Source organism: Pyrgilauda ruficollis, unplaced genomic scaffold, assembly GCF_017590135.1.
Source record: "Pyrgilauda ruficollis isolate IOZ18807 unplaced genomic scaffold, ASM1759013v1 scaffold81, whole genome shotgun sequence".
NCBI classification, from domain to species: Eukaryota; Metazoa; Chordata; class Aves; order Passeriformes; family Passeridae; genus Pyrgilauda; species Pyrgilauda ruficollis.
This window is the reverse complement of record NW_024530044.1, coordinates 982,702-1,010,653: the sequence shown is the minus strand read 5'-3', so window position 1 is coordinate 1,010,653 and position 27,952 is coordinate 982,702. Positions and strand designations below refer to the sequence as shown.

At 37.5% G+C, this 27,952-nt stretch overlaps 1 protein-coding gene across 2 annotated transcripts in view; it reads left to right on the top strand.

Annotated features, from left to right (window-relative positions):
- Positions 1 to 27,952, top strand: part of COL5A2 (collagen type V alpha 2 chain) — a 96,408-nt gene that overhangs the window by 1,539 nt on the left and 66,917 nt on the right. The gene's annotated exons all lie outside the window — the stretch shown is intronic.

Genomic DNA, 27,952 nt, shown 5'->3' with positions numbered 1-27,952 from the left:
ACAATGCAGTTTGCACTTACTTTATCGTGTATTTTTAAGAGCCTAATTTTTCTTGTAACGGAACTTCTCTGGTAATACGCTGGATTGCATAAGTGAGGAGGAGTCAAAGCCTGATGAATAAACCAGTGCAATATTTCTGAAACTTTTGTTCTACAAAGCAAAATGAGACTGTCCTGCCCGTGCACAGTGTGTAAGAAGTCCCATAGAGGGGGCGCTTTATATAAATTTGTGAGTGTAATTCATATACTTGCCATAAAGGGAGGCACGTATTACGCATTTTTCAGTTACATGTAATACCAAACAAAACACTTGCGAAAATACTGACTTCATTTTTGGTGTCCATTTAATAAAAATAATAGCTTTTTGCCTATTTAAAAAAATTTCAAAATTTATATGAGTTTTCTGTGGGGTTATTACATGTCATTTACTAGATTGTTGGAATTATGGAAATTATGGTATAAGCCAGTAGTGTAGCAACACGTTCTGGGATGTATTTCCCATGTGCTGCTGGCTGAGGCAACTGAGAGGTACGTGGTAAATCAGAGCAAAATATGTTGTAATAAATTAGTGACAGCTGTTTACACTTACATCACTTACTCATCTTCCTGTTTGAGAATTAATATCTTTTGTCTACTATACAGACCTTTTTCCAATGTTCATTATATTAAAAGGAAACCAAACCCAAACCTATTTTAGTGTGATGTGAGGGTTGGTGAAGTGAAGATAGAAGTAGGGTGCATTCTACACATTGGTCTGGTTTAATTGCATAAGAAAGGGATTTCACCTTTCTTTTAGTTCCTGATTGAAGCCTACAAATGCTGAAGAGTGGACAGGTTTTACCCTTAGTTTGTCTTGGGTTTGATATTTGTGTAGAGGTCTAACATCAGTCAACACTGTATTTTACTGCAGGTGGCTTTGTCTGTAGAGCTGCTTTATTTCTCCTTCACTTATGTACTACTTGAACATAGGCACTACCAGATACGCAAATATTAGAGGTATCTGGGAAGCAAGAAGGGCACTTCAGGAAGCGTAGATTAGAAAATCTATCCAACTTTCAGAAGGGATGTAAACCAGTTGTACCAGTCACTTTTCATGACAATCCTAGAAAAAATAAGGATTGAATGCTGCTTGTCAACTTTAGACACAGTGGCAGAAATAGCTTTTGTGGTAGTATGTTACGGAATTTATCATAAGGGGGATTGATATTGATAGATAAATTGAATATAATAAAGCATATAAAGTGGTTAAAAAACCTTAATGAAAGATCTATGATACTTCTTCAAATCAAACATACTGCTTAACTTTTTGTCACTTACCATTCCTGTGCTTTTAAATAATGCCAGTTTCTTTATTATTTTTTTTTCTCTTGAAACCCTTCCAGATTGATCTGTTCTGCTCAAGAGCACTTGGCTAGTAGTGCTCCATGGTGCACATCCTTAAAATGTATGTAAAAAATGTGAAAACCAGACACTTCCAAACCTATTACAGCAAAATTGGTCATTTTGAGACGGACTGTTTAAAAGTTATTTATCATAAGGTCAGAGCTGCAAAATCCTAGAAGGACTGGAAGATCCTGGTTTTAATTTCTTTGTAGGAACCTGGTCTAGTTCAGAAATGCAACAGGATCAGAAAGTGCCCAGGAGGTGACTGAAATTTTGTGCTGTTTAACCACTGAATACCTGAAAACTCTGAACTTTTGGTACGGGGTTTTCCACACAACTCTATGATCTTTCCTCCTTTCCTAGGGCTTGGGATAGAGGGAACTACTAGTAGAAGCAGGATGTGCTTCTGGGATCCTTTCTTGTCCCCTTGGGAGTGTAAAAGTTTTTTAAAAACAAATAGAAATAAACCTTTAGTGTGTTTCCTCTTCAATCCTATACTTGCCTTCGGTTGTCATAAGTTTTTGCAATGTACCTTTGTTATATTTTCCTGTCCACCTCTTGTGGTGTCAACCCTCCTTCAGCTGAGATCAGTGTGAGCCCTGATACTGATTTAAAAATATCTAATTTGTGAACAAGGAAAAACAATAAATGGTCATTTTTCTGTTTAGATTAATAATCCTCTTTGCCTTTTTTGAATTCTCAAGGTCTTCCATTTTGTCTGGAAACCATGCAAGGGAGACAGGAGAGTTGACTGACTTTGGAGACAAAAGCAGTTCAGCTGCTGCAATGGGGGCTATTAGCTGTGTCCATTATCTTCTCACTGATACTATCTTTAGGGAGATAAGACCTTGTTACATTGCACAGTCCCCATAATGGGATAAGAGTTGGGAATAAGATGACAAGTGAAAGTCCTCTGTAGCTATGAGAAAGTGAAAGAATTATTGAGTATTTGTGCCAAATACTTTGGATTTTATGGGTCTTTCATCTGTGTAAAGAGTCTTCACAGCTCCTAAGGAGAATGACACTGTATGATTCTATATGAAAGAGGAAAAGCAGGCCTGTTTTTACATTTGTCACAATTTTAGTGAGGATCCGATAGAACTTAGAATTACAGAATTATTTAGGTTGGAAAAGACCCTTAAGATCATTGAACCCAACTGTTTGCACAGCACTGCTTCAGTATATTGATACTCCAGCTCAGCTTGGTGCTGGCTGTGAACTTGCTGTGATCCCCTCATGCAGATCATTGGCAAAGATACTGAACAGAACTGGGCCTTGTACTGAGCTCTGGGGACACCACTGGTGACCAGATACCAACTGGATTTAACTCCATTCACTACCAGTCTTAGGGCTTGGCCATCCAGGCAGTTTTTTACCCAGTGGAGAGTGCACCCATCCAAGCCATGAGCGGCCAATTTCTCCAGAAGAATGCCATGGAAAACAGTGATCAAAGCTTTACTAAGTTCCAGGTAGACAACATCCCAGCCTTTTCCTCATCCCATAAGTGGGCCACCTTGTCATAAAAGAAGATCAGGTTGGTCAAGCAAGACCTGCTTTTCATAAACCCATGCTGGCTGTACCTGGTTATGTATGTAAATGTAAATGATAATCCCCTGGTTATGCTATATTGATTCATTTTTCCCCCAAAAAGTTCCAGATCCCCAGATTATGTCCATACTTCTGCTTTCTTATGTCTGTACCTCTGCTTTCTTAGTGAGAAAACCTGCATATGTGTTTGGGGGTTTAAGTATAGTAAATAATTCAAAAATAGGAATTAATATAACTCTAAACAAATGGGAATCATAATTCTGTGGGGACTAACTAATTGAATTAGAAAATTTGGGGTTGATTTTCCTGACTTAAAAGTGTGGGAAAGATACTCTACACAGAAATTTCTACAAGAAGACTCCTCGAGAGGACTTCTGTTCAGCCTGAGCAAAACTTTGCTCAAAATTATGGAGTACATAAAATTGAGGGTCATGTTGAACTATCTACATTAACTTGTAGTTTTTTAGGAAAATACATTGTGATTGAAGAATAATTGCATGCTGTGTTTGTTAGTGCAGGCATTTTTCCTTCCTGATGTTTACAAATACGGATTATTGCCATAGAAACTGAATGGTCATTTCATGACTCCTGTTTTAACATGCTCAGTCTTTATTTCTTGGTGAGGTCTTTTCATCCTTGCAGTTTGTTTCAGTGTGAAAACATTCTATCAGCTTGATTTGCTCATGCAAAACATACAGGATTGGTCCTATTTAACAATAGTTAAATGTAAATTGGTTAAAAATACGTCTTTTTTAACTTGCTAACGCTTTAGAAATTTTCAGAAAAAAATAATCTACCAAATCCCTTGACTGATGATAAATGCTCCTAGGAAACCCTGCTTAGGAACAACTCTGGTGTTGAAGTTGTGTTTACTATTTGGGTACACTGTAAGTTACAGTTTTTCTGTGGTTAGAATTAAATGTGGTCAACTGACCACTTAACTTGGTTTTTGGTGTTTTTTCAGAAAAGAAACACAGATTCTTGTGTGTATGTGCAGGGAAGCAGGAACTGCAAGGGCAGATCTTCACGCAACAATACAATCCTTTAAAAAAACTGAGCAGATGTTCATGGCCTGTATACAACTATTTTTCCATATACAGAGGAAGGCAACAAACTCAGTGCCAAGAAATAACAAAGTAATAAAAAATAGTCGAAATTCCAGCTGGAGGCATGTGATCTATCCTTATATGTGCACTGTTTCACTTATGTTTGTCATTGTGACCCTGCACATTTTTGTGTGTAGAGTCCTGATAGAATTTTCTCAGAAATTATTCTTAGAAAGAATAAATCAAAGTGTTAATCCAGTGGATTCTCAGCTGGGTCAGGGAAGAGAGACTGGACTTGCACTTCGGTTTATTGTGTAGACAAACCCCCCATTCTTTATATAACCAACAAGGCAAACCCAAGTATCTTTTAATGTAAAATGAATAAATTAATCAGATTAACTTGGAATTTCAGTTTTTGACAAAGGCTTCTTGGAGTTTGAACTTTCAGAGCACGAGGAAGGATTGTTGCACTGCCTGAAATCTCAAGCTGCAACAGACCCACCTTGTTCAACTGTCCTTGAATGCCCTGGTGAGGCTGTCACGTGCAGAGGGTCAGGTATGATTTGAGCTGGAAAGTAGGATGCATTAATTCCAAGTTTAGTGAAGAAAATGTATTTCTTTCCATTGTATAAAATGGGAAATCAGGTACTTTCAAGCTGGAGAAAAATGGCTCTTACCTATGACAGTCATGTAACACTTAGAGGAACAGAGATACCCCAGGGGGTGGCATGATGTATTACTTATGTCTTTTATGTAATCAGTGCATTGTGTATGTAGAAATAATACCGTTTCTCTAGATACTTTTTTTTTTTTGATCATGGATTGTTCTGTGATTCTGTGTTTTTCCTAGCTTAAATTTAGAGGAGATTGAAAAGTTAGTGCTGTTCCTGAACTACAAGAAAGTACCACTGGTTTATCCTGACTATAGGAAGTAACACAATTATTTTAATATAAATGGTTATTTTACAATTTGATTTATAATTATGAAAACAATAATGTGCTGGAAGCTTTGAATGATGATAAAGCCTTGATGCTGTAGTAATTAAAATATCCAAACCGTTGCTTACAATTATCTCTTCTTAGTAAGCAACATACATTTTTCATAGCCTGCTGTGCTGCCTTTTATTCTTGCAGTGAGAAACAATTCCATTATTCCACTATCCCACCCGCATTTGCTGCAGAAAGGTCATGTGTTATATAAGCAGGAAGACTAAGAATGATTGTCAGAGAGCCAGTGGTGGGATGCTCCCTGTTCACGGAGCTTCTATTCATGCAGACCCTCGGGATTCTGTTTGTATCTGCTGCTGAAGATAGGTCTTGTCTTTGGAGAGCTGTCCTGAGGTTGTTCCTTGGCCATCTGCTGCCAGCTGAAACTTGTTTGGAGCTTTGGAGAATTTGCATTTTTCTGCTGCTCTGTATGAGCAGTATAGCTGGGAGACTGATATAATGAAGTTGTTTACATACTGAAAAGATTTCATGGTGGTTTGTGTCTTCACTACTTTTCAGTTATAGCCTTTGGACTGTGCAGCAGTAGCATGGGAGGACTAAAGAATTAATTTGAATCTTTGTGCCCTTGTTCTTTGGATAATGTGGCTGAATAGAAACACAAACAGCGACTCTGATACTGCTGGCAGGAATTCAGAGCTTTGGACATGAACTCATTTAGGATATGAACAGAAGAGTAAACTGTGTCCCTGGGGTCTGCTCCCTGCTGAGCAGTAGATGTCTGGCGGAGAAGGTCCATACAGTATCTTCTCCAAATATTCTTTGGTCATTAAGTGCTTGCCAGCATCCTTCAGCAAGCTGACCACCTGAAGTGCAGGATTGTGGGCGTAATGGCAGTGTAGGGTAGGAAGAGATTGAGGGAGATGAAAGAAGAGTCATCACAGAACTGTTCGGATTGGAAGGGACCTTGAAGCCCATCCCATTTCACCCCCTGCCATAAGTAGGGACACTTTCCATTACACCAGCTTGCTCCCAGCCCCATCCAACCTGGCCTTGGACACTTCCATGGATGGGGCAGCCACAGCTTCTCTTAGCAGTCTGTTCCAGGGCTTCATCCAACACACAGGAGAGAATTTCTTTCTAGTATCTAATCTAAACCTGCCTTCTGCCAATTTGTGAGTTTGTCCTGGCCCAGATGCTCCAAGATTATTGCTTCACATTAAAATGATAGTGAAAATCCAGCTAAAAGCCAGAAGGAAACTGTTCCTCATTTGAGGAGAACTGTCTTGGGCCAGCTGTATTATCATAGGTACTCAGAGGTTATGCTAAGGGAGCATTTTGTTTAAAGCAGTTCTTTCTCTTTCAAGAAATCATAGACAAGCTTGATATTAAATCACTTTCTAGTCTGAAATCTCATGTCTCCTGTCAGGATAAACATCCCAGCAGATCAAGAAAAAATATTTAAGGAAAAAATTAAAGCAGAAGTAGCGAACAGAAGCTGTTTTACACTCAGCTTTTCACATATACTTTCTTTACAAGGTTCTATCAGATCTTCAGATCTGATGAAAATGTGCTGAATTGCCATAGTGATTGCTATCCTATGACAGTTATTTATGACTTATTTTCTGTCTACTTCAAAGTAGGAGTTTTTTCCTTCAGCTGGAGTGTCTTATTTTCCAAATACTGAGGATGATTTAGTCATCTTTAAACCATCTACGCTATTTCAGAATAATCAAGTTACCCTGAATTTATTTAATCCAGATTATGAATTATTGTTGACAAGTGATATAATCAATAAAAAAGTTTTGGGGTTTTTTTTTAAACCAAGTATGATCTATTTTTGGCTTTCTTGCTTATATCAGTGATGAGCCCCTTGGTAGGAAAGATACCATTGAGTAGCTGGGTTATCTCACTTCTCAAAGGCTCCTGGAGGCTTCCTTAAATTCTTCTGAATAATCCTCAGCATGTCCAAAGTTCTGAGAATAGAAGAGGAAGAGAAGCAAGAGGCAGGAACTTCCAGAAGGGGGTTGGGAGTGTGATGGGGCTCGGACCTCTCGAGGAGTCCCCAGCTCCATACAACCGAGGGGTCATTGTCCTGTTGTGACTTTGGGCTGTGGAAAAGGGTGGAAATGGCTTGCATTTTCCACTCCTTCAGAGGCACAGGCAAAAAGTGGTATCTCTTATCCTCTGTATTAATTTTCCATTGGAGTGACTTCTTTTACCCTTAAAATTCCAAAACCAGCACACATAATGCATGCATTGAAAACCTGTTGGTTTCTAATACTAAAAAGATTTCACATGTGAGAAAGAGAACGCAATTCTAAGAGTAAATATCTATACTTTAGAACTCTCTGGAATCAGGAGTGTTGTGGTCTGTAAAGATCCCCAGTATATATGCTCACATCTTTGAAGAAAATAACATGTTTGTAACTTACTGCATGGTAAAGATTGAGGTGGTTTAATATATAGTGTGTTAGATTTTTGTAGGGCATTTTACATATATATGTGACTGTGGTGTCTTCCCGCTGTATGGGAGCTACAGTGCAAGGCAGATGCACCTCACTGGTGAAAGTCATGGAGGATGATTTCCAGATGTTTAGTGCTTGCTTTGGCAAGAGGCAGAAAGGACTGGAACACTCTTTGGCGGCAACAAAGGAAGGGAAGAACCTGATGTCAGAGGCATTGAGCCTGGTGACAAGCAAAGCAGAACATGGAAAATGGAGCCATGTGGAGAAGGAAGAGCCAACATGATAGTATGGCTGCTGTCACCACACTGAATATTGGAGTTATAGCAGTGTCTGGGGGAGTGCTGGGAGCCTACTTCGAAAATTAGGAATGACGTTAGTTAAGTTATCCTTTACCCTTTTTCTTTTTTTTTTCTTCCTGTTATGATAGAAGATTCCATCTAAACCTGGACAGTAAGCTTGAATAACTTTAGCATGCTTTGATTTTATATTTTCACTGTAAAGTGCAGGGCCTTCCTATGAATTTGTGCAGTGCAGAGCACAAAGCATCCTTGATATCAAACGAAGCCTTAGGCTACTACTGTAATATACATACTGAGTCATTGTGCTAATAATACATTTCTGGAATGGCATGGATTTTCATGTTGAATAGCTGGCTGGTTTCAGAAGTGGAATCTGGCTCCTCAGCAAAGAAATCTCTGGCTAGTGAATCACCTGCTCGCTGTAAGGTTTCAGTAGGCACCTCTCTGGGGCTGGCTGTCCTTTTCAGTGTACACGCCAACACTCTGCAGCTTTACCACATTTTAGCAAAAACACGCTTCTTGGTTTGGTTTGTTTTTTGGAGAGAAGAGCAAGGTGAGATGATAGAGAAGAGCTAAATCTTGATCTCTTTAGGCTGTGCATGTTTGCCCTTATGAAGAGTGCCAGAGCCAAGCGGTGTGAAAGACAATGCTTTAATGTTAGTGATATAATTCTCATGGTTTTTAAAATGAGGCTATGGAACACTTAGTTCTTGGGGTTGGCTTTTTTTTTTTTTCCTCCAGCTGTTCTCTGTTTCTTTGAGCCTTTCCTGGTTTCCTAGGAAACCTCTGCAGTATGGAATTTATCTATTTTACAGGCAGTTTATTTTTTGTGTTTGAATGTAATGAACATGGAAAGTAAATATTTGGTAATTTAAATCTCCCTTTCAGGAGAGTAGTTTAGAACCTAACTTGAGGCACATGAACGGTCTTATTTATTGTAATGAGACAACTTATACCTTTATTTTATTTTCTCCTTAATGAATGAAAAATTTAATTATTTCAGTTTTTCTTTTAAAAGAGGGCAGCAATCTTCAGGGTCTTTTAAGCTGAAGTAAGATTTGATTAGGTAAAATGATGCAGCAGTGAGTTATCTTAAATGGAATAGCTATCCTAAATAACTTTTATCAGTTATACTGACATTTTTGCACAAATTCATGTGATTTGGCTTCCTGCCATCAGTAAACATCAGTACAGAAACACAGCCCGGTTTCTGGTTTCACTGGAAACCAAGGGAATCTTGGTGGTTTTGGTTTGAGTTTGCTTTATGCTCAAATCTGACATATCAAAGGTTCTTGCATCATCTCAGATACACATGTACAAAAGACCATGGAAGTTAAGGCTTTTGGGGTTCTCAAGATGATTTATGTGCCTAATAATGCTTAATATAATAGAAGAACTCCTGCTAAATTTTATATTTAGCTGCAAGAGATTCAGTAAGGGCTTAGGTTTGGGACAGAATTCAGCATGCCTTAGTCAGGAGAGTGACTTGGGACTTCTAACATCCTGATCTCTAGCTCTGTCTGGAAGAATGCTTTGGGACCCCTAGGCTGGAGTGATGATAGCAGAAGGGAATGTGACTGCCTGGAAAGGGGATGCTCCTATGGTCCTGTTTTCTAACAGGATACAGCTGTGGCTTAGTCTGAGTCCTAGAAATGTGAGTGAGTGTTGACTCAATGACATGAGAGGAAACTTCCTGGTGTGACAGTACCCTGCCTTTCTTTTACTGGGGCTGGAATCACACCTGGGCAATTCGTGACATGCTTGCAATTTCAAAATGCCAGGGGCGAGAGCACAACTCTGCTGCTGCTCTTCATGACTGCATCCACATCCCTGCATTCAAAGCCCAAGTTACATCCTTGGTCCTACCTGCCAAGTAGAGTTCTCTTGAGAAAAGGAGTAAGGCATTCTGCCTGGACTGCCTTTTTTTTTTTTTTTTTTTTTCTTTTAAGTCTACTTACCCTGTTGGTTGAATGTTTAAACTTCTGAAAAGGAGTCTGCAAATATAGCTGAAATATTGCACTGCTTTTGAGCTAAAGCTGGTCTTGGATTGAAACATGAGTTGGAGTGAAAGCATGCACTCTTAAATAGTATTGTTACCCAGACTTAGTATGCACCCATAGTCAAATTAGCTGGGGTGATCTTAGGATGCAGGAGGATAGTTCCTGGAAATGTGTAGCTTCATCGAATGATGCCCTCTGGGCTTTGCTCTTGGACACAGCCTGGAGCCACTGTGCAGCACTTACTGTAGGGTATTGCAGTAGAGGTATAGGCTGTGCTGAGCCCATGTATAAAGACCTTTACCCAGTTTGTCCTTTGCTTTCCACCCTCACACAAGAAAAAAAGGTCTGGTTTTAATGGATGCCTGTTATCTCCCAGCATAATCTTATAAATCTGAGTCTGGCTAGCATTAATGGAGTGGTTCATCTTCTGACTTTGAGTTGTTTACTTTGAAAGCACAGATCTAGTGCTTCTTTAGCAAAACGATACGCTTCTACTGAAGTTAGTTTTTAGTTTGTCATAACTGCCACCTTATGCTTCCGGTCACCAAATCAAAAAATTGGAATTATTTTTTTACCCAAAGTGGATTTTAGTTCTTCATGAGATGGCTAAAAAAGTCATAGTCTTATGTGCATGTACTTTCTCTCTCGCTTGCTTTCTTTTTATTTCTATTTTTTTTTCGCCTTAAATCTCCTCCCTTCTGGAGGCTGAGAGACTGAAATTCCTCCTTGACGTTTGCATGACTTAGAAAATTCTAAGTAACTTGTTTATACAATGGAATGCAGCTCACAATGAGATGTAAATACCAGCGCACTGATCCTCTGGCTTTTGCTTTTGTCTTGGATTATAACTATTTATTGAAATGGCAGAGTGAGCTTTAGGACATTTTGTCCGAATCAAGCAAGACAAATAGCTAATTATTATGACCCCTTTTGATATCTAACAAACTGTGAAGTTTGAAGCTAGATGTAGCTTTGGCCTGGTTCTTTCTTTATTTGTCTCAGGAGGCACAAGGCAAGATTTTTTCACAGGGTGGTATAAGTTTGTATAGATTTTTGGGGGATGGGCAGAGGTTTTTTTTTTTTTTCTTCTCCTTCATCCTGGAGTTATTTAGCATAATGAAGATGAAGATTTGACAAGGGATTTCAGAGCTAATGCAGAAGAAGCTTCTCTTTCCCTTTGTGCGTTCTGTTAAAACAATGCTTCTTGTACTGCTTGCCTTCTCTGAGAAGACATCAACAAATGGTATAGGACAAGCCTGGCTAAGGCAAATTTAATTTAAAAAAATTGCAGGTGGTTCTGGCTGATAGTAGCCTCTGTCACACTGAAAAACTTATGTTCAGTTTGATTAGGAATAGAATGACAATGTTTCAGGAATACAGATATGAAAAAGAAAAAACATCTGCTGTGTAACTTGTAGGTTATTACAGAGGCAGTTACAGCAATTATATTTTTGTGCAATGCAGCACAATATCTTCAAGCATCTAAAATGTTTCTTTCAAGTCTTAATGAACTAAACATAGCCCCTGACCCTCAGGGTGATGTAGGCGTGTGCCATTCTCTGCTATACATTTTTTGTAACCCAGTAGGAGATCTGAGGCTGCAAGAAATTGCAGACCTAAATATTATCCCTAATGATAGATGTACTACTAAAGAACACAAAGTATTTCCTCAAAATACCTTTTTTGCTGTTGTAGCTTACACTACTTTTCTTGTTGGTTGGTTTGTTTTTTTTTCTTTTAAATTCCCATCCTGTGGGAAACTTGTAGGAGGCTGCAACCAGACCGATCTGGTTTTGGAAATGAGATTGTCTTCATGCAAAGTGCCTGAAGGGTAATATTCTCCTTTTAGTCCAACTAAATGCATAATGAGTTTTCCAGTACCTGTGTTAGCACACTCAGAGCTCTATGAGGAAGAGTCTGACATGCTTGCAAAATGCAGGTTTTTGTGGCCTGTGAAATTTCTGGCACGTCACATGTGACTAAAGCTCATGGCATGTGTTGCACCAGGGCTTTAGACTGTGTTTACTCAGAGAAACTTTCTGCAGAAAGAAATGTAAGTACTATGGACTCTAATGTGGACTATTTGGTCAGGACATGAATATTCCTTTCTAATAAAAAGGAAAGATTTGATGCTTTGAACAGACTGGTCTATATGTTATGCAGACTGTATAAGAGTATAAAAACAGAAGAGGGAACAGAAAAAACTGAAACATATTGCAGCTCTTTTTGATCCAAACCCAACTCTGTATTTCTGATTAAGAAATATTCTCTGAGTCATTGGGCATTTGAATTCTTTCTTTTCCTAACACGTGAATAGTTCAGCAATTACCTGAAATTAATCAGTTATTGTGTAGGAAAGTTTTCCACTCAGCTTAAGGTGTTACCTATGTTCATAAGAAGTTAATGTTAGAGAAGATGGTTCCAGGACATCAGGTGCTTTTGAGGCCTGATTGTAAGGGAGTATGTTTGTAAAGCCAGTTCTGGAGCCTGTGTGAAGCATAGCCTGGCTCCTGTGTAGTGCACTTCTGAGGCAGTAGTATAAGCTCTCCTGGTCTCTCAGGCTTGACACTAAAATGGCAGGAATATTCAGTTGTGTAGCTCAGCTGCAGGAGGATGTTTTGCAAAAGACTGTTAGACGTTTTGTGTGCTGTCTTGTTTGAAAGAAGATGCTTCTGTTATCAGGTTGATGACTGACATCAGTGCTATTCTGTGCTTTCAGTGCTTATTTCCAGGTGTGCATCTGGGATTTAATTTATTGCCCTTGAGAGATTCTCAAAGGTAATTATGTTCTGAATAAAGCAGTCACAGGTTTTGTACCTTACCAGTTGGCTCTTCTGTCTTTGTGCCTTTAGTACTGGGCTCCTCAGAGTGTACTGTTTTCAGAGACAGTTTGCCAGTGATCAATGAGGCCTTTTTCCATATTGACCTCAAACTTTTCTCAATTACATAAATCCAGGCAGCCAGAGCAATGAGGTGTGCGCAGAAAATTTACTTCATGGAGGGACTTTTTAGAGCTTACAGTGCAGTTAAGTTGAAATTAGATAGCAGTTATGGGAAATGCATGGTTAGTTATGCCTTCCCTCATGCTGTGCCTTCCCTCAGTTCTGTGCCATGAAAGAAACACATATCATTCACTCCAAATTTGTTTTTGTTGTGAATTAATTACTTTGAGGGTAAAAAGGGAGAACTAGTTTCTTTAATATGTATCAATTCACATTAGTGAAACAAACAGAAAACCAGTGCTTGGCTGCTGATCCTAATTATGATTCTGAGTTGATTTCTACATTGGAAAAACAGAATAAACATGTACACTTTCATTGTTTGTCTCTATAGATCAGCATGAAAGTGATTAATTTCAAGTTAATGTTTTTAACAGTGAAGTTTTATTTTCACAACCAAGGTGATTGTGAAGTGGAAATTTGATTCTGATATGCTTGGCACTGAACTGCCAACCTTAGATATGTTAATGTAGTGAAAATACTATTCACTGAAATTGTTTGAAGGAGAGCCACCTGTGCAGATTCTGTGTATAACTGAGATGATAAACACTTTATTTGAATCTGATATTTACAGGTTTATTTGTACAAGAAAAATTTTGGCTGAGAAAATGATGAGTGAAACTTTTTTTTTCTTTTTATCATGCAGCTCCCAGGTTTTATTTGTTCACATGCTTTTTATTGTTTCACATTTTATTAGTTTTTCTTCTGGTCTGCAGGATGTATTGTAAATTCAGAGTTTGATATAAACAAAGTGGTCTTTTGAAAATTGCTTGGAAATTTCTCCCTTTCACCAGAAGAGGTTGGGCCTGATGTCAGTGCTGAGACCCATGAGCTGATCCTGAGGTGACATCCAGGCTGCCACTGCTATTACTTCAGTGGAATAATTTACGCCAGCTAAAGGTCTGCAAGATAATCCAGAGACCAGGGGTGCCCCATGTTCTGTGTTTTACCCCATTGTCTGTAAAATTGGAATGTATTAAAAACTGATGAGTTCCTATTGTGGAGTTTGTTGTGGTGTGTACAGCTAATGCAGATCATAGTTAGCAGTCATGCAATGAAATTCTTATCCTTACTAAGCTTACCTTGCATGTAAAGGACATGCATAAATTTGGGAATATTTCCTAACCTCCAGGCTGTAATTTGGGGTTAGGAGAAACTCCCACAGTGCACACACACTTCTAAACTGGAAAAACGACTGAAAATGTAACAAGCTGTTGTTGGCTACTTCTTGGATTCTCCTCCAACACAGCCCTGAAAAGCCAAATTAAGGTTTGGATTAGAGCCTCATTCAGCTGTTGTGATGTTGTTACTGAGATTCACAGTTCTTTTTCCTAATTGGAGAACATGAAAAATAGCTTTTCTTCCCTCCTGGGTGAGAAGTTGGCCCCTGGTATGTCCTTGTATTGAGTGATCAGTGGGTGCTATTTCAGGTGCCATGTGATGTTGCACCGGAAGGAAACAGACAGGTTTCAATGTGTTAATTCCTGCTCAGAAGTAGGTAACACAGTGTTTTCACTGATACAATTGTACATGTCTTAAAAGGGGAGCAGATCTTTTTGCCTGGTCCCTCAGGAGTTGGGCAAGTCCTTGTTAGGACTGTGAGTGTTGCCTTAGATTCTGTGATATTAGTAAAACTACTAATAGTACTACCTAAACATAACTGTAGGTTGCTTGTTTGTCTCTTCCTCCCTGAAATGTGTTGTTATTTAAATAAAGCATTGGGATATCATCAAACTTGTGGTCCACTGAAATGAATAAAATTAGGCAAATTATGTCCATGTTGTTCTTTCCTGTATGTTAATTCAGGAAGAAAAGCAACTGATAAGATTAATATCCAGATAAGTGAACATTTGAAGTTCTTGAGATCATGTAATCTGGAAATACAGAAATGTCCTGATTGCTACAGAGCTCTTCTTAATAGGCTGAGGCAAATGCTGAAGTGTGTGTAAACAAATCTGTGTATGCATATGTGGGGCAAAAGTAAGAAAAGCATTGATTATCTTGATGAATGAATATTAGAGTGTATCACTTAAAAAGAAAAGCAAGACGTTGTGAATGTTGGCATAGTGGAATATTATTTATTTTTTTCCCCCAATTTTTAAGGAAATGTTTAGGAAAAACAAAGAGGCAGAAAATAGTGTAAAACAAATTTAACTTGTTCTGAAAAATTAAGCTTTTTTAATTAAAAAAACTGAATTACTAGACAAAAATGTACTTAGAAGTCAGGCTTTTTACAATAGGAGAATTTCTTAACTGATGTCCCTGTGTAAGTAGTCCTTAATACAGTGAGATGAGCACCCCTTATCTCTTCCACAACATCTGTAACAGCTGTCCCTAGAGCCAGGAAGATCTCTGTCCTTGCTGGAGCACTGCTATGGATGTTTCCAGTATGCTGACTTGATTCAAAAATTACGTAAACAAGAAAAATGGACATGGAGCCAGAGAATTCACAAGCTGTGAAACTCAGGTGGGGGAAGAGTTGAGCCCCATGTTGAGAGGAGACATTTGTTGTTTCACTGGTTTCTTTCTTTGCAGCATCACACAGCAGCAGTGGATTGTTGGGGAGAACGGGGAGAGGAAACAAAAGGGGAAAAGGAAAGTATATCTGTCTTTCAGCCTTGTGCTAAATCAGCACAGATTTCAATTAAAATTTAGTGATTTTCTGAGGTTTTTTTAAAGATCTTAAATTTCTGTGCTACTTAGTGTTCTCTGGAATTGTCCCAGAACTTAGTAAGCAATGTGATTGAATTTAAGTCATTGTTTAATATTGTGTATTTGTTAATAATATGCCTTGTGTTCCAGAATGAAAATAATCAAGAAAACATACATTAAAAAAAATAATGGCTTGACATGCTTTTGTATTTAATGACTAATTATAATGGCATGAGATATGTTTCTTTGTTTCTCTAAATAATTCTCTTCCCTCTTTTTACCCCCTAGTTGATAAGCATAGCTTGGGAAAATGGAAGTATGAAATATGACACTGACACCAGCTTTCTAAAATTCCATTCTGACAAGCATTTTCTGTACTTCAATTAGATCCTGACAGAAGTGCAATCAAAATATTTTGTAGCCAGTGCAGAAAGGCAGGAAATACTGTTAATCTTTGTGGGCTGGGGTGTTTATTTTTATAGCTATGGATTAAAGCTCTCTCCTATAGTTGGCAGGAGAACTTATTTGATAATGCTTAGTAACTTGGCATCACATTGGTTTCCATAATTGCCTTTCCCTGTATTACACTGCAGCTGTTGCTTTTCCAGTGATCCAGGTATTGCACTCTGAGGTACCTGACATGAAACCCTTGTACTGTGTTAACAAGTATCTCTCCTGTGGGTGTAATGGTGGCAAAAAAATTAAAAATTAAAAATTACTTTCTGTATGTTTATAAATGAGTTAAAAGTGTAGCTCTTCATTTGGAAACATTTCTGACTGTAAGTATGTTTGTCACTCTAGTGTATGGAATAAACACTGCCAGTTCTGGCTCGTATTTCTGGAGGGTCTGCATAAATGCATAATTAAAACAAAAGCAACGAAAGTTGTGTTATCCCATTGTAAGGGCTCTTTGGTTATGATGAAAGTAGTGTAAGTAACTGTGTATAGCAGTTGATCCTCTTTTCATTTGACAAATGTTTAATGTGCAGAAATCATATTTCTCTTAGTTATGGAGGGGACTAATGGTAAAGTTTATAGAGTAAAAAAAATAAGCAGAAGTTACTGTGTAGTGTTTGAGAGTAAAATCTGTTCAAAAAGTGCACCTAGAAAGTTTAAAAACCCACCTGGGAGTGTCTGTGCATGAAAATGTGAGTTTCCACCTAGAGTCAACTTCAGCATCTTTGAGGCAGCCAGAAGCCATTTTTTCATTTGAAACAATCATGCCAGAAGATGGAATGTCCTTGTAAAAGTATTCCTGTGAGGAAAGGTACCAAAACCATGTGAACTGGACAGCTTTATTTGCATTTGATAATTGCTCATGAGATGAAATCAGGCTGAAGTGGTACCTTTGCTTGGTTGTTGTCTTCTGTCAGGATCAAAATGTAGTTTGTTCAGGGTGACAAAATAGGACTTGCAGTGTATAACAGAGACTTTTGGCTGTGAAGAGCAGGGGGTAATCACTTTCTAATAGAACTGAAAAAAAAAACCCAACCCAGATATTTGTGGAGCATCTCAGAAAAAAACTCAGATTTTTCTTTTTTTTCCAGTGGACTAAAGGTAGGTGGTTGAATTGTCTTTTCAATACCAGTGTTATTAATGTTGCATGTGATGTAGCTGTATTTCTAAGTAAGAGATACCTCATTAAAAAAAAAAAAATCTCTAAAGTACTTAAAAATATTAGCAAAATATACTCAGCAAATTTATATTCTTGTCCTTCAAAATAAGGTGAAATTAAGTGCAGTTCTCTTGACTACTTTTATGACAACCAGAGAGGCAGATAAAAATTCTGTACAATTCTGGGAACAAATTTCTTTCCAGGAAGCAGAACTGCATGACTTCTCACGATGTGTGATTAGGCAAGCAATGGTGAAATGATTACTGCATCATAGAATATCTTGTGTTAGGACCTGCCAGGACTGTGGAGTCCAACTCCCATCATAACATTAATACCAAAATCATCATTATTATTATTATGGAGAAGCAACTAAACTGAGCAATAGTTTTCAGTCTGATATTGAAAATGCTTTAAAATTTTATAAAAGCTATTTTTTTAGACAAATCAGGTGTTAAAAAATTCTAGGTGAAAAGAAATTGATTTATCTTTCCAGCTTAGTGCAGACTAAGGTCAAATTTCTACAAAGTGACCTCTAGTTGGCCTGCTAAAAGAAAAAAAAAAAAGAGGAAGGAATGTACTTGATGAGTAGCTGTCCTCACAGTATCTCAGGGTGAATGGGCCTACTATTTTGGAGAGGTAAAGATTTCAGTGTTCTAAATTGGGAGACATGTAGGCCTGAGTTTTTGAAAGAAGCAATTTATTTGCCCTTTTTACTTCAGGTCGAGTGGTGGTTGTGCATCATTTCATTAGAAAACAGCAATAAAAGAAGCCTTTCCAGCTGAACAACCACAAACAAGGGACAAATACTTTCAAATACTACACATTCCTCAACTATAATATAGGAACAAAGTAATATTATATAACCTAAAGGGGTTTTTTTGCAACTTCAAAGTATTTAATATCCTTTGACAGAAATAATTAAGTTTCAAAATATTTTATGTAAATTAAATGTCGTCTTCAAATTGCTGTTTCGTGCTACAATGGAAAAAGATCCCCTTATATTATAAATTTATTAATAGTTTTCTCTAATATTAATAATAAATAAAAAGGTAGCATGCTCAAATCATATCTGCACATTTGAAATACTTTAGAGTGTATACATAATGGATGCATGGTACAGAGTTTTTTCAATACAAGTACAGGATCCTGATCTTAGGAGGAGATTGTACAGGACACTTCACAAAGTCTCTCTTTTATGAATTCATTCAATGAACAGAAGAAGAAATCATCAGGAAAAAATAAATTTCAAAAGAGTTATCTGAGAACAATTAGCATTAGTAGTTTTTAGGCAGGGTGTGTGCAAATTGTGTCCCTTGTTTCATTATTTGTCATGCTACATCAAATGTTTTAAGGACTTCAGAATTAGCCAACATACTCTGCTTTTTCTCTGGAAGGCATGACATACCAGAAAAATGTTTCCAACTTCATTAAAATTTACATCAAATGGTTCATGTTAATTATGCAAAATAACTATCTGGTAAATTATTTTCATGTTCATAATACAAGTAAAAACAAATGATGGTTTAAGGCTCTAAATAATTTTGCAACTGGAAGATTACCTAAAGATTGTATTTGAATTCAAATATCAGGTTTTTGCAAAGCCAGACATGTGCAAACTGAAACTGGAGTTGAGTCAAACCAAAACACAGGTTATTTTACAAATACTAAAAATCTCCCAGCCCTGTGTGTAGGTTATTCAAAAGTAGCATGAAGCTTGCAGACCAGTGCCAGCTGCAATCCTGAACATCCCAGCATGACCCAACCTGCTGGTGAAGCCACGTGAAAGCCTGCTGGATGCACACACACTTTGAAAAGTAGTATTTGTTATCTGCTAGGCCTACTTAGAGGTTGTCCACACCTTGGTGTCCAAAATACCACTAGAGGACCCATATTGAAGCAACTGAATCAAGACAAATATATTGATGAATGTGTGCCTGTGGAAGTTTTTCTTCTGCACTGTTTAGATAGGTATTTGTACTTGAAGTAATATTCAGACGTTATTTTTGTCTAGTGCAAACCTGTTTGCAGTTGTTTTCTGGAGGGTAATTAATAGCCAGATTTAAATTACTAATTCATGTAATGTGGTATTTTGGATCTTACAAAATGCCAAGAATCTTTTTGAGTGAAACATATTTTACCTATACTTTTGATCTGAGTGTAAAATTGGATAACTGATAACGATGGTGCAATTACAGAGTAAAACCAGCACACACGTTAATACTCACCTGTGCCAAGTCTGTATTGAGAGAGTAATGGTGAATCAGTGGCAAGTTGCATAGCAGGTCATGAGAAATGCAGCCCACAGCAAGGTTCTCAGTGACACACAGACATCAAGGGAAGTCAGGGATGCATCAGGAGAACTAGGTAAGGGAATCCAGAGCAGGAGCAGGAATCCTGAGCTCAGCTGTGGGAGGATGTATGTCAAGCAGAAAGTAAATGCAATAGCTTTCCCTTATATAAATAGCATAAATAAATATCTGATATGTCAGGATTTCAGTTTGAGGAAGATTGATTGTGAGTAGTGCAGACCTGCCAGAACCTGATACGAAACATGCGACTGGCAGCAGGCCAGGACTCATCATTAAGCTTTCTCTGTTCTCATGACCTGGAAAGGATTTTACAGCAAAATACCTGAGCTCCATTTTATTTATAATTGAGTTGTTTTCTACAAGATGGAAGGTAAACTAAGTTCAAAGTGCTTGATAATGCAGAAAACCAGTGTCCCCTTCAGTGTTTTTGAATCAATGCATATGATGAATGCCTGATGCTCTGATGCTGACTAAATGGGAATTTATTAGCTGTGGGTTGCTTTACATTGTTTTGCATGACTCTGCAGATGGTTTGTGGGAGGAGGATGTAGGAGCAAAGGTAGGAGTTGGAAAATGATTAGATGTGTCTGATATGTATAATGCTTTTCTTGAAAACTGGGGAAATGCATGTGCAGTTAATTAAAACTTGGGTACTAATAAAGCATTTTGAAATGGAAAACTAGAACTAAACAAAAAGAAAGAACATTCTGATGCTGATAATAGATGAGGTAAATGTCATGAAACTAAAATACAGATAATGCTGTGTCACTCATTAAGATCTTTAATTCTATGAAAAGTTAGCTGCTAAAAGTCTAAACCATGACTGAACAGTACATTTGGTGCCAGAGATGACATTATTAAGCTTGTAATTTTTTTTTGTGTAAAAGACTGCAACCTCTCAGAAACAATAGATTAAATGCAGCCAAAATGGGAGGATGTGTCCTGTTTATGTGCAGGGGAGATGAGCGGACAGACATGTGCAGTTCTTGCACTGACTGCTCTGTATGAAATCTGTGTCTGAGTGTGACAGCAGCAGAGCAGGCTGATGTGTCTGGTGTTCCCTGGGGCTTGTTCACACGTGCAGTCAGGTAACTGCAGTGTTCTGTGCAAGGGCTGGGTACTCGGTGTCTTTTACCACCATCACCAGGTGTGGAAGGGATTGGTTGCCGTTTGCTTCGCACATTTTTTTCTTGCATAAAACGCGTCAGTGGGTTGGGCTACAGCTGTGGGAACGTAGCAAAGGTCTTTTTTTTAGAAGGTTGAGACAAAAAAGCCAAAGAAGAGCATTCTTGTGTGTTAGGAATTACAAAGTTAAGGGTACAGTTTTGATGAGGGACAACTTATAATTCAGAAACATCTTAATGTCACCTTAGCAGAACCTGTCTATAATTTTGCCTGACATTTGCAAAATTGAAATGACCTTTTTCTGGAATTCAGCTTTGGGTGGGACCCCACTGGGTTTAAGGTAAAAGGTGCAAACACATGCTTATCTGGGAAGAATTACAGTTTTATTTTTCCTTAATTTATTGATTTGTAGATTGATACTCCTCTCTGATTCTGTATGTCTAAAACAGAAAAATCGGGAATAAACCTGTGTGGTAGTGAGTCTGATTTTATAGATGTCTTCTGTCCATTCAGCTTCAGCTGCCTAAAACTGCAGTGCTTTAATGGTTAGCAGGTACATTGATAATTAAATAATTCAACATCACATATATTAATAATCAACACCAAGGGTGCTTCTGGCTTCATATCAGCCACCAAAATGAGAGTTTGTGCATTCTAGATAAATCTGTGAACTGTTTCAATACTATCAGATGAAATATATTTGAAAACTGATTTTGTGCCAAAGTGAACAAAAAGATAGCTTTGTCCTCAGTGCCAAGAAGATGTGTTTTCACCACTAGATAATTAATGTGCATTTACTCATGCCAGTGTGGAAAACCAGCCTGGATTTTGCTATAAGGTAACTGTGTGATATAGTTACTCCAGTGGTGGTTGACCTTGTCTCCATTGGGATTTTACAGTGCACATTCTAATGCTAGTTCTTCTACTGTGAAAAAAAAGTCCAACAGAGGAAAAATGGAAACAGCTATTTCACTTTCATTCTAAGAAACCAAATTTATATTTATTAAGATTTTTTTCATAGTAATAGTTTTCTTAGTCTATATTTATTCTTTTCCAAGCAACTGCAATCATACCAGGTAAAGGAACATGACTAGGGCAGGACTGGTCTGAAACCTGGAAGCTCAGATAGCGAGGGAGAGAGTGCCAGTTGTTTCTTTCCTTTCCAGAAGGAAAATAGAGAACTTTAGGGGATGATGAAGGAATATTTTAGGGAATGAATGGAACTGAAATTCAAGGGACAGAACATGCTGTGATTTGGTAAGAAAGGGGATGCAGTCCTGACTACATACTTCTAAAGGAATTGCTGGAACAGAAATGTGTCAGTATTTCCAATGCAAAACCTTATGAAATCATGAGTTAATTAAAAAAATTTAAAAAAAATTAAAGTAAGATTAGTTTTTAGTTGTCTTCACCACTGGTTTAGGTTTTTAGTTGTCCCTCCACACTTTTTTCCTTTTTTTAAAAGTTACTTTGTGTTTTAAAGACTTCCTTTGCATGCTTGGGGCTAAAATTCTCTTTCTTTTCATGGAAGATTAAATCCTCATAAATAATATAACCCAGAACCTAGAGTTTTAAGAAAAGCACTGCGTATCTTCAGTCTCATCATCAAATCATGAGAGGAGATAAGGTAATGTATCCACTATATCTTACTCCTTGGTATTGACAGATGTGATTATGACTGGATGATATGCAAGGTGGAAATGAGTAGAATTCACCTTAAAATGCAATTTAATGATGGAATAGTAACTAAGTTTATAATAATCTTTATTATTACCATTATGGTAAATATGTTGTACTTATGACCAGCAGAGAAATAGATCCCTTCCTGTGTCATGGTGAAAATCATGTATGTTAGACTAGTCAGTGTTGTTGTTGTTGTAATTTATTGTCTCTCTGTAAATCAAAATTTATTTAAAATGAAGCTTTTAAAACTTTTGCTTTTTATTTTTATTTACACTTTATTTGTCATTTGGAATTATGCAGATATATATTTACTCAAAATAGGAAGGAATTAGAACATATAATGCAAGTATTTGCTATACCTGGAAGTATCTAACCAAACTCAAACTTGGTGCTACAACATGGTGTAAAGTTTCTAAATGTTGTTTTTGTACCATTGCTCTTAGAAATTTCTGAAGCTGTTCGCTGTCTCTAAGAAAAGATGATACTGACCTGGCTTCAGAGGTAAATGACAGCTAAGAAATTATGTTCCAGAGTTTAAAAATAACCAGTCTGAAACACTCTCCAGAAAAGCTATTTCGGACTGCACCGTAGTTTAATTTTTGTGTATGTGAGAAAGAAAGGGATGCTCTAATAGATTTTTGTCTAACTAGACTCTAGGAAATTATTCTCAGGTGTGAGGCTCCTGTAAGTAAGCAATGGAACAATGATTTCTGATGGTAATTGATAAAACCTGCCATCCTTTATGTAACAATTAAATCCACACATAAGTAGGGGTTTGATACTGATTTGCCTCAAAGGGCTTGGAAGTTTTCAGCTCAGGGGTTGAATGCTGTGGTTGGTGGTGTTGGGCTTCTTGAATGCTCTTCTGGTTATGTGAAATAATGTGTCATCAGAGGAGAAATCTCTAGTGGTCTCTAAACCAGTATAAAGAGACACAATTATTACCTACATCCCCTTTTATTCACCTATCTACCTTTATTATCATTACTACCAATATATTGGTTTGTCCCTTAGTGCAAGCTATGTATAAATTCTGCATTGGTTTTTAATATACATATACGTACATATATATATATATATATATTCACTCATCTTGTGAGCTGAAAAAACGTTTGGTTTTTAATATACATATACGTACATATATATATATATATATATTCACTCATCTTGTTGTGAGCTGAAAAAACGGGAGGGAGCTGATGTGATCTTCAGTTGTGCTATTTCATCACCTCTAGGGAGGAGAATTACTTGTATAGGAAAGTGCTCTTTATAAAAAGACCTAGTGTGTTAGCAAGGGACCATTTGTGGGAATTTTGCCACCATGGACTTATTGTTGTAAGTAAGCTCTGTGGCTAGTAACATGTATGATTCTGTGTCAGTGAGTGCCATGTGTCAGAAAAGGTAGGCATTTTACATATGAAGAACATGTTTAGAAATGAAAACCAGAAGCAGTTGAAATTTAAGAGGAAAGAAACCAGGGGGCTTTGCTTTACTGGAAGGAAAATGCTCCACGAGTGCCTGCTCTGCATTTCCCAGACATACTGTGTGGTGAACATGCAGTCACCACACTGAGCAAACACTGCGTGTACTTCATTAAAGGCTTGTTGGAGCTGCTGGGGTGTTCATACTCTGGCATTCCTACAGGTCTCTGGAATTCTTGTCCATTTACTATGAACTCTTTGCTTTATAAAGTGGATGTTGCTTAATGCCATGCCATGAAAATGGTGTCCTCTCACCACCCAGGCCATGAACTACATTCCCCATAAACTCCTCTTTGGTGATGTATTTGAGACTAAAAAAAATCAGTGCCAAGCAAAGAGCTGACTTAGGACTTAGCCCAGTGGTGCATCTCTGCCAGGTTATGCTTTTCTCGTGCCATGAATGGCATCATTTCAGGTACTGTTGGCTAGACCAGGCTTTTTCTTTATTTTGAGTAAGCCAGGGTGATAGCCTGAAATAGAGAGGAAAAAATGCACAAGCAGTGATTTGTTGAGTGTAAATGGGACAGGAAATAAACTCTGGCCAAGGGCTGAAAATGAATCTCATCAAGCTAACCTGGGCCTTCAGACTGATTTGTATTCCACATTTTCTGGATTTAATCTGCCTTGGGATTTAGGAGGTATTTTTAAAAAATGGAATAGTTTTCTGAACTCTGGAAGACTGAAACTGTTTCCGTTTGAAATGGCCTTCCTGGCTATATCTCAGTTTCCCATATGTACCAAAATACTGGAAAATGTGCTTTAGTTCTTTTGTAGTATGGTGGGATGTAATCAGTCATAAAGACACATGAAATTTAGATCTTTTTTTTCCCATGCTTGGGTTAGTAATTATCACTGTCAGGAATTTTCCCTTATCACTCTTCCATATTTATTAAAGTTCTCCAAGTACAAAATATATGTGAACTGCAGGGGGCAGGGGTGCAGTGACTGCAGGAAAGGAAAACCCACAGATATTTGCTAAGAGCAGCTGATCACTGGGATAATGGCTTTTTAGCAGTTTTTAATATGTGGGCCCTGAAAAATTTTGGGAGTGCTGTGTACTGCAGAGTGTTTTAAATCTGCAAACAACACATTGCCTTTTCCTCTGGCTTTCTTTAGAGCGAGGGGCTGAGGTGCATCTGCTGTATTCATCTCAGTTCCCTGTTGGAAAAAGGGGAAATTTCCACAATCTGCCTGGTTTGTTTGCTTTTATGCCCTGGGTTTTTTTGGGAAGAAGTGTCAGGGGCTGACTGAGAAGAGAGCTCTGATGTCGTCTGGTCAGGGTCCAGGTTTGGAATGTCAGGACACCTGGTTTCAGCCAGGACACACAGCTGCATTTGCATTTTATGCACTTCATACACAGTTGTAGTTATCTTAGGGGACCTCTGGACATTAAGAATGGTTACATTAAATCCATTTGGAAATATATTTAAGGAACTATTTAAATAATTTGGGTTTAAATGTATTTTTCCTGTTTCATATGCAATTTAATGTGTGTATTTAATATGCTCCGAATTTGATAAGCAAACAGTTGTATTTGCTTGTAGCTCACAGAGCTATATGAATGATTTTGTGAATTTAAGTTTGGTAGACACATTTATAAGACTGTAAAAGTTGCAATGGAAAAGTGATTGGAAGGACATTTGCTTGATTATATTAAGAAATGTATTTGAATTGAGTATTGCTAGAAATCGGTGGCCATGATAGCGACACCATCCAAACACAGGAAAAAAGAAGTATTTTCCAGGAATCGCCCCCAATCCACCTTCATTGTCTTTCCTGTCAGGAAGTTTTCTGTCTTTGATGCCTCTTTGTATTGCTACACTTGGGTAAACAGAAAATAGATAGGATAAAAAAAGCTATTTACGGTAATATAATGTATTCCTAATACAAATATATTGATGCCTTCTCTCAAATTAGTTTGAATTTTTAAAAAATACGGCCCTACCATCCTGATTTGATCCTGGCCTCCTATATTATTATGGTATCCCCTTTTTTTAACTGGTGAGAACATGAATGAAATGTCTGTAAGTTGAATCTGGTGTGTTTCCAGACTGGCCTATTTGAAAGACAGAAGGAAATTTCATGCATATAAATCCATAAAAAATTCAGAATGAATGAAATCCCAGAGTGATCGTGTCTGTTTTCCATTTATTATATACACTATCCTACACAGAGCAGGATATTATAAAATAATGTAATGCATAAGTCACAAAGAAAAATTTTGTGAGGGATTTTAATTCATGGAAATAAAGAGGAAAACTCTGACACAGATTCCTCCTGAACAGAACATTCACCTGAGGACAGCATTGTACATTGTAAACTTGTATGGTGGTACTTAAAGTGAACAAGTTTGTAGAAGAGATTCTGCACATCCTGCCATGTATGTATCTTTTGGTAAACAGTTAAATAATCCACTGTGTCAGTATTTTAGATTTTGTCTTGCCAACAGAAATTATTCTTTTGGGTTGTTAAAAAATTCTGGTTTAGACTCAAATACATATTTTAATAATTTCTTTGTAAATGTGAGATAATTCTTGGTTTAGATTAAAATAGGAAGAGAAGAAGAAATCCCACGTTACTTTTTGCTGTTTACCATTATTGACAGATGTATGAAAGTACTTTTTAAAAGCAGTTGAGGTCATTTCCTTAACGAATAAAATAGATCCTGAGCAATGTGCTTTGTTAGGTGCAGGGGTGTATCTGCTTCAGGTTTCCAGACCATCCAGCAATGGAAAGGGATGCAAGAGGTTTGAGTCTCCTGTTCCCTGAAGTAGGATTGACTGCAGTCCTAGGGATGAAATACCAGAATCACAGCCTGGCTGCATTAGCAGCCAGTGCCAGAAGATAAGTAAATAGCAGCAGGACATATTTCTTCTCACCATATGAGACAGAACACTTAAAAGGCAGAGCTGCTAGTAAGCTCTAAATAGAAGAGTCTGGAAAATAAATTCCTGCAGCATCGTTTTGATTTTCACTACATGTCTCAGAGCTTTGAAGTTGTTCTGGCAAGTGATGATTGGTTTGTTGTTGTTGGATATCTCAGCATGTATTCATTATGCTTACAACAGACATGAAGACTGCAAATAAATTGAGTAAACCGTTTAAAATATGCTATGTGCTGTAGACAGAGGAAATTTGAGGAATGTGTTTAAATTTTAAACCCTCACCACCTGTTTGCAGTTCAAAAAAAAGCTGATAGGTGCTGCCTCCTTTTTGACCCTAAGTTGTGGGTAATTTCTGTGGAGGGATTCCTATAACATAAAAGTTGCTTATGTCATGGGGTGTTTTTTAAAGTGGTATTTCAAGCTCCTTCACACATACTCACACACACACACAAAAAAAAAAAGGTAGTTGTTGCTTGCTGTAGTCAACTTCTTAAATTTTACTCTAAATAATTTGTTAATGGTAGTAGAATTTTTCTAGATTTATTTATTACACTTAATGATTGGGCAACTGAAGCAATCTAAAATGACAGAGAGAGCAAGGAAAATGGACAAAAAATTGAAAGAGGAAATCAAAGACTGAGCATCAGTAATGGTCTGCAGAGGGCAATTTTCAAGTGTGTTAAGGTAAAGAGCTCATGCAGAAGATTGATGGATACTGGAACTTCAGGTTGCAAAACTTTGATCACTGTTCCTTTTAGATAAAGTTCTTTGATCTGTGTTAAACCAGAGTTCCTCCTCTGGGTATTTTGAAGTGTTCACCATGAGAAGCTACAGTATGAGTGGGTGGATCTGGCAGGAAACTACCATTTTCAGCCTAGAAAAATGATCTCCTGTGGCATAAAAATAGATATAAAATGTTGCACAGAAGCTCTTTTGTCTCTTGGGTTTGGCAAGCTTTCTGTGAGGATGGAAATTTATGTGAAAGTGCTTATTGAAGGTATTGATCAGAGGTTTACCAGTCATCCACTGAAGGAAAATGAAAGAATAACTGTACAGGTGGTTTTGAACCACTTGGGATTTGAGAGCCAAGAAATACATCTGCAATAATTGAATAGAAGTCTAAAGGTGTTAATTTAGTTAATCTTACCTTAAACAAACACAGTTATGGTAGTTTAAACTGGTCTAAGTCTAGGTACTTTTCAGAAATGCTTTGTTAGAAGAATCAGTTTTAAAGATTTTAGAGCAGATCTTCATGAAGAAGGAGAATCATTGAAGGACAATTAAGGCAGATTTTAGGGTTTGATTTAGAAAGGGACTTGTCTGTTATTGCAGCACAGGCAACAGTGCATCAATTTCAGAGGACAATATGCTTTTCTTGGTATTGAAGAAATCATTAGTTACCTCTCATTCTTGTCAAGTTGCTTTTGGACTGTTTTGTGAGAGCTGACATTCTCAGTGGGTCAGGTCAATGTTTTGGTTTCTGCATTTTATGAAAGTAGATGTCAGTATTTCAGT